The sequence below is a fragment of the Corapipo altera genome, unplaced genomic scaffold (assembly GCF_003945725.1).
Source record: "Corapipo altera isolate COAL_440 unplaced genomic scaffold, ASM394572v1 23b, whole genome shotgun sequence".
NCBI classification, from domain to species: domain Eukaryota; kingdom Metazoa; phylum Chordata; class Aves; order Passeriformes; family Pipridae; genus Corapipo; species Corapipo altera.
In genome coordinates this window covers 10,985,824-10,996,680 of record NW_020884885.1, presented here as the reverse complement: position 1 = coordinate 10,996,680, position 10,857 = coordinate 10,985,824, and the positions used below count along the sequence as shown (strand labels likewise).

At 44.3% G+C, this 10,857-nt stretch overlaps 1 protein-coding gene across 4 annotated transcripts in view; it reads left to right on the top strand.

Moving 5' to 3' along the window:
• Positions 1-1,371: 1,371 nt before the first annotated feature.
• Positions 1,372-10,857, top strand: part of TSPAN18 (tetraspanin 18) — a 119,542-nt gene continuing 110,056 nt past the window's right edge. For 2 of the 4 annotated variants that reach the window (XM_027642012.1, XM_027642006.1), the window contains exon 1: positions 1,372-1,491. The gene's annotated coding sequence lies outside the window, so the exon portion shown is untranslated. Of the gene's footprint in view, positions 1,492-2,033; positions 2,053-10,857 lie in introns of those variants that run through there. The other 2 variants (XM_027642011.1, XM_027642007.1) reach the window with 2 other exon arrangements.

The window sequence follows — 10,857 nt, the reverse complement described above, 5'->3', positions numbered from 1 at the left end:
AAGCCAACAAACATCTACACCTGGGGAGCCCTGTAACTGTTCATTACCAAATATATGAGACATTAGCAGAGATATTTCTAATGAGATGCTGGCACATCTATTTTTCCTTTACACTGCACTGTTAGACATTCCTGTAGTGTCTTGTTCTTCTACTAAGCTTTAAGAGTCCAGACCTGCATCCCACATCTTGCAAAGCATCATGAAATAAACAGGACTTCTTATGAGTAGGATCAGCACAGATCCTACATACTTGCAGGATCTGGCCCTTACAGGATTGTTCTCTCTTTTGTTATATGAGAGTGCAACATCCAATTTACTAATGCCCTTGCTCCTGAGCTCTTGATTGTTACTGAGAGTAACATGCTATTTCTGCACACCTCTCAATTTCTTTCCCTCCAGCCCAGCAAGGACTTTTTTGAGTATCAGGACCAGTGATGTATAGTTTCCCTAGGGATAGTTGAATTGAACCTCACTGTAGATTTTACTTAATTGGATGCTGTTGGACTTGAGATACAGTTGCCCTATGTGCAGAAACAGTAAAAGAGAAGACCTCTTCTACACAGTTACCTATTTTTCTGAAATTCATAGCTGTCAAGCAGTATTAAAATTGTTTAACGGGCTCAGAAGTTGTTGGCACACACAGAGAACTCAACTGCACAAGCCATGTTTACTTAGGAAACCAGGCTTAGGAGTGTTGGCTTTTCCCGTGTCGCAAACATGGGCTCTTCGTTCAGTTTGATATGCATTTTTAAAAGTCTTTCCAGTCTCACAGTGTCATCCTTTGAAGTTTCTCTGGCAGATCTTCGAAGGCATTTCGGCAGGTTTCACTGAGGTACCAGTCAACGAGTGACCTCCCTCCCACCTCCCTGGTCTCATTCTTTTGCGTCCCAGGGATCCTCCCGGTGCATCAGAAGCCCACTGAGTGTTACCAGGGTCACCCTGCAGACGGGGATTAGCCAGCTCGCCTTCGGTGCCTTCTGAGAGCTCGGTGGGCTCAAGGCTCATGTGCAGCAAAAGATCCCAGGCAAACTGCCTCTGGGCCGCCCTTCCCGGGCTGCCGCTCCCGCGGCCCCGAACGGCGGAGACGCCGGCGAGGCACGGCTACGGGAGGGACGAGTTGCTCCAGGCTGCCCTTGGCTGCTCCGGCCGAGGGCACCCGGAAAGTTTTCTGGTGAAGGAGGAGGCAGGCGAGAGGGGCCGGCGGCGGGGCGGGCGCGGCGGAGGGGGCAGAGGCGCGCCCAGCCTGCGGGGCCGGAGGGCCGGGGCAGGGCCGAGCCGGGCCGGGCGGGGGCGGAGGAGGGGGCACGGCCGGGAGGTGGAGCCGGCTGCGCTGGCGGCTCCGGCGCTCCGCGGCTGCCCGGCACGGGGCGCGCACGGTAGTGGGAGCCCAGCGCCGCCGGGAGCCGCCTGCCGCTCCGTCCGTCTGTCCATCTGCCCGCTCGGTCCGTCTCCCGGAGCCGCAGCCGCGGGAGCTGCTGCGGGCGTTGGCAGGTAACAGGGGGGTTTTGCCTCTGGTGCCCGTAGGGCGCGCAGCCTTTCCGCGGGCAGCGGTGCCGGCTCCTGCTTGGCACCCATCGCCCTCCCGCTGCCCCGGGACGCCCGGGGGTGCCGGCGGAGGGCACCCACGAGGGGCGGCTCTCGCCTCCCTTCCGCCGCCGAGTTGTTTTCCCGGGGGAGGGGGGGATGTGCTGGCGCGCCGTGATACCCCCGGGATGCTGGGCGTGCAAGTTTCCGGGGCTGAGATGCCAGCCAGCCCGACAGTACGGGAGGTCGGGGTGGGCGCCCCGGCTGCCCGAGCCAGTTGAACTCGCCCCGCTGGTAACAACTCTGTGGGTCGGGCCCCGGGAGCGTCTCCGAGAGCCTCAGAGCCTGCCCTCGATATTTCTGTATTCTGTTGCCCCCCCACCCCCCACCCCCATCCCTCTGGGATCCCTCTTCCCGTAAAGGCAAGCGGAGGAGCCGCTGGCGCTCGGAGGTTTTGCCCGGAGAGTCCTGCCCTGCTTCTGTCTCCTGTTGGGGTATGCTGCCACCATGGAAGTTCGGATGAGGAAGGTGGGAGAGTTAACTATCTTTCTGACTTCAGCCTGGCCCGCTAGGAATTTTCTCTTTCACACTTCGCTGATCTGCAATCCCACCAGCCTGGGCCAGTGCCCGCTGTCTAACAGAAATTTATAGTTGCAGCAATATATTAGCGAGGTACTACATGGGGGTTTTGTAAGCTAAACAACTGAGCACTTAAAGTTTTATCATAACTTTTGTATTTAAATGTTAGATTGAGTGAGTAAACAGCATTTTCAAATGCGTTGTGCTTGAGTGTTTGTTTTCCTGAGACGTCTGTTTGATAATCATAATTTCTGGGTTTTTGTTTTTTTTTCTCTAGTACTTCTTTCAGCAGTTAGTAAGCTTGGCCTGACTACTGCTTGTATTTCTATAATAAGAGAAAATTTGAACACAAATAATAGACTCTAGGCACACAATTCACCGAATAGCCAATGGCTACCAAAGGTGCTTAGGCAGAAGTGTGCTGGAGACAGTTCTGTGCCTGGCTGGGTATATGCAAATTGTGAACACGGGCTTACCCTGGATTTTTGATAGTGGGTAAAAAGTATATGGAATTGTTAAAGAGTTGTATTAGTTCAGCAAGATATATCCAAGTGTTCGATGGATTCTGCCAGTAAAAGGCTTATTTTGGTACTTAGTGCTTTTGTAAGGAGCAGTGGTTGTTCTGTCACAAAAGTACAAACTGAGAGCAAATGATAGGCATGTCATTTGGAGAAATAGGTACCTTCTTTATCTTTTTCATAATTTGGGAGGAATCTTTAGCATAATGTACAGATGTGCTTCTTTATAATCTGCTTTCACTGAAGTATTTATATAGTATGTTAAAATGATTCGAATGTTTGACCCTTCCTGGAAGGCAGTTAATATTTCTATATTTGTTGTGGCCGCGGTACAGTTTTTGTTGGCGTAAGCTAAAATACCATGTGATACAGTTGCCACGAATTTAAGCGTAGCGGGGTGAGAAGGAGAAAGGAAGAGCTTTAACTTCTCTGAGATGTTGCAAACTACCGTCAAAATCAGATAAAATTTCTACCCTTCCTGCAAGGCAGACCCGTGCTACAAATTGCTCAGCTACCCGCGTTGTGTGTTTAAGCCCGTGAGATATGCAGGTGAACGGGTAGTTTACTCCTTGGGAAAGGGACAGATGGAGGTGGACCGTCAGTCCACTGCCCAGAGAGTAATGGGGGCGCCGTGGGAGGCCAGGGAGACCCACGGCACCCCGGGCAGCCGCAGCTTCTCGGGCCGGGGCCAGGGCCAGTTATGGTGCCGGCTCCAAGGGGCTCTCTCGGGTGGGTGATGCTGGCAGTTTCCACGAGAGGGCTTTCTCGCTGTGCGGTGCCAGCGCGACCCTTCGGCAGAGCCCTCGGAGCGCCGGCCGCGCTCCTCCGCGGAACAGAGGAGCAGAATGAACTTTGGGGTGGCTTGCGCTCACAGGGTATTTCAGATTTCCTTTGTAAATTACGGGGAAATCCCTTTATTACCCCTGAGGGGTAAGGATAAGACATCCTGGGAAGAACACCAGTCTTCTGTTTCCAGGCTCCCTTAAAACTTAGAATGGATCCCAACAACTTAATTTCCCCACAGTGGAAACCGAGAAGAGGCTGAGTGTGTTTTTCACAAAAGGGGAGTGGGGGGATCAGAGTGTTTGCATCCTTGACTCAGATGATGGCAACGAACAACTCTGTCCTGGCGTGATCTCATTTTTGGCTCCTTTAACATGTATTATACTTCTCAGGGTGGGGCTGGGCAAAAGGGAAACAGGAATGATTGTGTCAGTATGAAAATGCTGAGCTATCCTTAAGCTCTTTGCCAAGTTGTCTATGTGGTGTTTAGTTCAAATAATTTCACACACACACCATTGCAGGTCTGTTTTAAAAGGCAGAAACTGTATCTGCAACCAGTAATAATATTGCAGTTCATAAAACATGAGAAACATCTGTTACTGTGACTTCAATTTGTTTCTCTCTCCTTGGAATAACCAAGTTGACAGCTCAGTCAGGTTTAATGTCCTGTGCTAAACCTTTGCTCGCATGTCCCATGGCTAATCATGACTCACAGAATCAATAAACTCAGCTACTGCTTCACTGCAGTGACTCAATGGGGGAGCGGGAAGGCCTTCAGACCAGCTCGCTGCATGGAGCTAATCCCCAACGGAAGACCATGGGAGACAAATTTGGGTTTCTGCAAAACTGGGTCTATCATTTGCCCTTCCCACTTTCAGTGTGGCAGAACTGGCTGGGATCTCAGTTATCAGTGCTGAGCAAGTGAGGGAGAGGATCTGCACTGCTGTAGGGGTAGTATTTTCCCTCCTAGCACCTTTTGTCTTGGCTTAATCTATCCCAGGTTGAATACTGTAGGCAGTTGAAGCAGAGCCATCTCATACTTTGATGTGTGTTTATTGGCTTTAGCCTCTCATTGCCTTGCCTTTTTTTTTTTCTTTTTAAGTTGGGTTGCTCTCTTCCCATGCCATCTCCCCCAAAAATCAGAATCAGAGTAGAGGCAAAATGTGAATCAAGTGACTATATTTTTGTGAATGGGTTTTCTTGCTTTGCCCCTGCCTTCCTTGCTGCCTTCTGAAAGATCTCGTCATAATTAAAATATTATGACTATCCTTATGGTAGCCCTTCACTTGTGGCAAGGTTCCTAATTTGACGTCAATGAAAAAATACTAGTTTCTGGCATAAGGGCAGATGACATTTCATCAGCTAGTGCATGCCCATTTTTTTTTTTAAACCACAGTGCTAAGACCATATGGACAGATAATGAGTTTAAGCTGATAAACAGCTTACAGATTTGCCCAACTAAAGGACTTTTTTCCTAGAAAACACATTTTCCTTTAAAATAAATAATGAAGTTCCTGTGTTTTTATTTAATTATCTTGAGTCCTGTCTGTTCTCACCAGGCTGCAGGAAAACAGGCACAACTGCTCTGGGGACAGAAGCTGCTGGATTTATGGGGCTGTAGGTCTTAGAGGAGGAAGGACTTGAAAAGTTCAGATGCTACAAAATTGAGGCCTAAGGCATCTAAATAAGCAGATGGTGGTCCAAGTTGTATTTAGAGAGTTTTGTGAGGTATTGCATAGTTTTTGCTATCTTGAAGATAAGTCATTACATGAGGTGGTAGTAGGTCTGAGGTCTGTTTGGGAGTTATAATTAAGCCAGATGGATATCTATACTCCTTGTTAATTCTGTGAGGCTGCTGAAGCGGTTCTTGTCTGCTGCAAGATAATCCCTAGTCTTGCTTTTTCAAGAATTTTTTACTAATTTCAGTATGATCTGTTTGTTTAATTTAAACTGATTTTTCAATAAAATGTGAGGGAAAGATTTTGTATCCATTTTTCTTGGGTTTTGAGGGGAAAAAAATCCCACAAGTACTACAGTGGGAGTTGGAAAATAGCTTGTTTTGGGAAGTGGTGGTCTTTAGTTTTCACTTTAAAACAGCGACTCAAAGCAAAGTGTTGTGTTTGCATGAGAGGGCAAAACCTGCGTATTTCTCCCCCAAGATGCATAGAAGTTAGCTGTCTGGGAACTGAAAGTGCTCATTCCTTTTTAAGCTGTTTCTTATGAGTTCTCTTCTTTTAAATATTTTTTTTTCCCCTGGAACCAATTATTAATCTTATTGGAAGTAGCAAAAGAAGGAAGAAAATGGTTGTACAGAAAATCAGTACAGACAACTCTATTCTTTCTCTTGCTGCTTATTCCTTCTAAAAACTTAAACGTTTTGTGTTGTTCCTTCCCTTTATACTGTCCACTTCTCAGCACTGGGAAGATTATTGGACTTTAATTGTATTTCATGTGAAGATATATTCCAGATGGCTAGAGCTTAGCTTTCTGATGGTCACTGCTGTCTCATTTGTAACTGATATGACAGCAGAGTTGCATTTGGTCCTATCTTTACTCATGACTGTAGAGTTCAGCATTCCTCTTGTGTCTATTTCTTCCCCTACCCCAACATTTCTTATTGTCTTTTCACTGTTCTTTCAGTCTTGAGTTTCCAAACTGGTGAATGAGTTATACTCTCCCACAGCTGCAGAAGACTCGGGTGAATTCAGTGCCCACCAAACAGTTGATGAGTCTCCCCCCTACCCAACCTCTTGTCTTGGAGCATTTAGCAGCTGCTTTGCTGTTTATAAGTTCTGCATTGGTAAAGATCTGCCTTGGGCTAATTTAGTATAAATTGTCTGAGACTGAAAGAAATGGCTATAGGAAGGCAGTGCATTGATCTTTTTCTGTTAACCACACCATCTGCTAAACCAGTTTGTCAGCATGTTTTTATTTATTTTTGCACAGATGAGATTTAAAGAAAGAAACTATAATAAAGATGTTTTACTCTTACAAAGGGATTTGCTTCTGCACCTCTACCGTCTTCTGTTCTCTAGCAATGGGCTGTCCTTCACTGGTCTTCCTCAGAGCTAGAGGCAGAGAGGCTCACCATCCTGATGAGTTGTATATGTGTGGGGTTTTTTTGGATCTGAATTGCCTCTGCAGGTGTCTTGGTACAGGAAGCTTTGGATAACTAGATGCCTCATGTAAATTCTTCATTTCTGGTGGAGTAATATGCAGCGAATATTGCATGACAATTGAGAGTAGTCATGTGGTGTCAATTTATCCTCACTAAATTCAGTTAAAAGAAAACCAAAACCAGTATTTTGTCATCATTCTCAGAGATGCTGGGAGTGGTTTTTTCACTGTCACAGGTTTTTAGTAAGAAGCTAGTTTGTGCACAAAATTGCTCCTGACTGTGAAGTCCCTCCAACAAGGACTCTGATGATTAATAAGTCTCTGGATGTTCTTGTGTTTTGGGCATTGGTTTTCCTTATTTATTTTTTTTTTTTTGCCATCATGATCTTCCCTTTGTTATGTATTTACTAAATAAACCTGGTCTAAAATGTAAGCTTCCTACTTCTTGAGAAATAAATTGAAAGGTCACTGTAGACGAGTCAATTCTTAAACTCAAAGTTAATATTTTTTAGACCAGTCTATCACTTCAAGCAGAAACAGAGAAAGTTTTTGATGAAATAAACAGTGCTGAAACTGAATCTCATCCATGTGCTTGATATTACTTGGTTCTTAAAGGGCCTACTGTGTTTAGTTCGTCTCTATTCCTGTGCTTCTGTCTCGCTCATTTAGTTGGTGCTTGGCCATGTTAGAGAGGGACTTTGGAGCATCCGTGGTGCCTAGTGAGATCTGGAGTTTAATTAGTCTTCTGGAAGCAGTATAACCAGTGTCCTTTTTACTCCTACTGTCTGTGATGTCACTGTCAGGAAAAAATCTTACTGTGGCTGTTGGTCCCAGGGAAGTGGAACTAAACCAAACTGCTAATGTGAAAAGTCATGTAGGATAGCAGAGATAATAATATCACTTATATTCTTTCAGACTTCTCACTTGAGTCATAAATAGCTTTAAATGCATCTTATGCCATCCCAGATGTCTGGAAAGCCCACATGACAGATGAGTGAGATGGGGTATGGGACTGTATGGTAACTTGTTGACTGTGGGTCAGTGGCATAGCCTGACAGGGGCTCAGGAGCTTAAGAGGCCCTGGCTGAAGCTCAGGTCATGTATATTGTGTGTGATTACAGTACTGAATGTTTCTGCAGCTCTGTGCTTCTCATAAGGCTCAGCACTGAAATTGTAACACTAGCAGCTTTCTTTTCATGGCCCAATGCCCAGTTTGAAGAAGGGTGATTTTGGTCATGTTGCTAGACATACGTATTTATGGCCCTGTTTCATCTGTTGGATTTAATCTGTTGGGGTATTTTTAACATTATTATGGAAACAGTTACTATATTTACTCCTTACAGAAAGCTCAGTTTATGACAGTCTATGAGGAGAGAGTTTTAGAGTAATAAAGATTGCACTAAAGGATGGTGTTTACACTTCTTCAGGAAAAATGGCTTAAATGAACTGACTGGCAGTTTGCCTGTTTTTGAGACATGGACCTCACAGGGCACTGAACTGGAACACTCTATGCTGGGAAAGCAATGATGGGGTTTGTTCTTGGCTCACTTGATAGCTCATCTCATTTTCTTGGGTAGTGAAAAAAGTCAGGTCTTCTTGTACAGAGAGAGCTTATGCCTAAACTGGGCTAGTTTCTCAGACCTGCTGAGAACCTGTTTCTCATGGAAGTCTCTGGGACCTGTGGGTACCTGTCAGATGAGAACTCCTCAAAATGTGTTGCCAGTGTAAATGAGTAGCAGTGAGATTTCCACTGACTGGAAATTCAGGGGACTTTGGAAGTCCCCTGAATTAGAGAGTCACTGTCACTGTTGATGTGCTCATTTCTGTAGTAATTTAAAAATCAAATATGTTTTAATGTCATTCTTGCTGATAAAAATTGTTGGAGCTTAATGGTGATAATAACGTGGTTGGTATACCATGGACATGTATGAGAAATAATGGAGAATAAAGGAATTAATATCTCAGAATGTTACTAAAAGGGGTGGACTTTAGATCTAATGTATTTTTGAACTGCTGACTGCCTTTTGTTCCTGTTAAGGTCAGAGGGAATTCTCAGAGCTTCTTAGGATGAGGCGCTTATTTTGTGTCAATCAACAAAACCTTTCCTTCTGATGGGAATATGGCATGTAACAGGAATCTTCTAGAGTTACACCAGGCTGTTTATCAGAATAAGATACAGGAAAAACTGAGAACTAGTTCTGGAAAAGCTTGAGGCACAACGCTGGCAGCACCAATAGATCTCTGCTTTGGCAGCCTGAGAATTGACAATGTAATACCCTGCTGATGTGATGAATGACTCCGGGTTCATAGTATTGAAAAAAAAACGTTCAAAACTGCTAAGGATTTCAGCTTACAGTGATACTTAGTTAATTAAAAACTTCTTTTAAGTATTAAGGGAAACATCAGTCAGGAACAGCAGTCTGATAAGTTTAAGAATGAATAGGGCTTCTCGGAGACTGTCTGGATTAACTGTTTGGGGTTTTTTTATTATTTTTCCTTTGTTTTGTGTCTTTTCTGTTTTTTTGTTTCTCCACTGTTATGAAAGGAGCAGAAGGTTTCATGCTCTGCATTTTGTGTGTTCATATTTTTATACTGCAGTGGGGAAGGGTTGACAGGAGAAGAGTCGGAGTTAGTTTAAAAACATTCATTTTCTTTGTTAATGTTGCTGCAGATAGTTAAGTTTCAGTTTGTAGTGGATTTATTACAGTATTTCTGTAATGTTGTGCTCTCTGGGAAATGTTTTGAAGCTCTGCACTAGCCTTGGGGTGCAGGGGGCATCAGGACTCTTACTCACAATTCATATCACTGATTTTACTGCTCAGAACTGAAGTGGGTGAATTGCCAGCATAACATCAGCCTGCTGTGGACACTCTCTGGCTCTGGGAAAGTTGCACTGCTTTTCTGAGCATCTGTTTCACCAGCTGTGAAAATGAAGACAGTACCCTCAGCATGTGGGTATGATGAACATTCTTGTTAGTTAATCTTGGTAAAGTGCACTGGAACTATGAAGCACTGTGGGTTTTTGTTTGAAAGTGTGAAGGTTTAAAATGGTGTAAGCCATGAGCCTGCATCTTTGTTAGGGAAGAGAAGTACCAACCACGAGTCCTTCTGGGACAAGAGGGGCAAAGGGTTTGTGGGAAAGAGGAGAAATTTGACTATAGTGGAGAACCCAAGGGAGAATTATACCTCATTCTAACCTTCTACACAAGGTCTAAATGGACTTGCTTGGAGCTTTGTGAAGTGTCTGTCCAGGGCCAGATTTTGCCCTCATAGCAGTTGCATTTCCTTTTGTTGTTTTTCCAGTCCCCCCTCCACATGCTTGCTTTTTATGATCAAAGCTTCATTCTTTAAGGATATGCCAATACCTTGTAATAATGCTCAGAAGATCCCCTAAGGGGAACAGTTCTGACTACACGCTGAAGAATTCTTTCATTTTCTTCATACTTCTTGTTGTTAGGACCATCTTGTTGATAAAAGGTGTGGTTCTTTTTCTCTTGCTGTTACTACTACTTCTTTGGCTCCCCTCCTCTCCATACACTGCACACATTCATTATGCTCTCCCGTTGTCTTGTCTTATATAAACTTGGTTCCTTGGTTCTGCTTTCAATTCATTCTTTTATCTTCTACAGTGCTCAATGAATGCTTAAAAATAATAAATATTAATAATAGGGCTCTTTGAACCAGCAGGTTCTTTGCTGTTTAAACTCACCTTTTCCTGCTGCTTATCCCCTATTAGAAGTTGCTATAATCTGCAGATTGTAGCTGTAATAACTTCTGTAGCAGTGGCTGGGTTTGTGACAAGCGTAGGATTATAGCTCCAGGTGGGGAATTGGCAGCAGGAACAGAGAACCTCAAAGGCACAAATATGTTGTTCCAGTTGAAATATTCTTAGCAATAAAGGAAGAGAAGCCAACAAAACTTAATGTGGGAATAGAGCTATTTATCTAGGTTTCTATTGAGTGTCAGTAGCCTATATAGGGTAATCCTGTACTGCACATAAAATGCTGGGTTTAGAAGCAAAAAAAAAAAAAACAACAACAAAACATTCTTTCTGGAGAACGTAGTTTAAGAAGGCTGTACTTTTGGAGATGCTTTCAAGCCAATTTGTAGGAAGTGTCTTAAATCAGCAAGACAAACTATGAGATACATCTGTGATATTACTGTATGTCTTCTTTGAATTCCTTGTGGAGACAGGTTAACCTCTCCTTAGAGCTACAGAAGAAAAACATGTTGTCTGCCCCAGTGTGTAAAGTTGACCACATAATGTACAGTCCAGTCACCAAAGCTTTTGCCACACACACACACATACACAGACACATACTCTTTTGGACGTCAG